Here is a 568-nt window from a genome sequence, read left to right as displayed (position 1 = left end):
TTCTCCCTTCTGGCCCACGGCTGCCACAGCACATGTGCTGAGGCTCATGTGCGGCCAGGGCACTCCCTGGGGGCTCTGGGCATGGAGGGAGCCGGGGCTGGGTCCTGCCTGTGTCCTGCCCCGGTCCCCTGGGACCCAGCCTGGCTGTCTGGAGCCAGTGCTCCTTGTGACCAGCATCCTGTGCTGGCACCAGTGCCGCTGCTGCGAGTGGCTGCAGGAGGCGGCTGCACATGAGCAGCGGGATGGGGATGGCCTTGCCGGGGCAGGGTGTAGCTGGCCTGACAGCAGGCAAAGAAAGGGCCCATTCAGAGCTGGTGTGGAGCAGTGGCTGGGGAGGTGGCACCGGGCAGCACATGCTTGGCAGAGCAAACCCCACCATGCCCAGGAACCCGGGCAGGTCCCTGTGCTGCCTGCACCTGGGATGGGGAGGAGGCACCATCAGCCTCTGCGGGGTTGATTCCTGCTCCAGCCACCCCGGGGCAGCTGCAAAGCCCAGCAGGAGGGAGTGGGACTGGGGACACCCTGTTGAGAGCCCCCAGGTTGGGGCTGGGCTCACTCTTGCCTGCTC

General features: G+C 67.4%; 1 protein-coding gene across 1 annotated transcript in view; it reads left to right on the top strand.

Moving 5' to 3' along the window:
• The window catches only part of LOC104404963 (furin-like), a gene marked incomplete at both ends in the record, with an annotated part of 3,643 nt that overhangs the window by 1,790 nt on the left and 1,285 nt on the right, over positions 1-568 (top strand). The window lies entirely within an intron of this gene.

The sequence above is a fragment of the Nestor notabilis genome, unplaced genomic scaffold, assembly GCF_000696875.1.
Source record: "Nestor notabilis isolate BGI_N333 unplaced genomic scaffold, ASM69687v1 scaffold26614, whole genome shotgun sequence".
Lineage (NCBI taxonomy): Eukaryota > Metazoa > Chordata > Aves > Psittaciformes > Psittacidae > Nestor > Nestor notabilis.
This window is presented reverse-complemented; position numbering and strand designations above follow the sequence as displayed.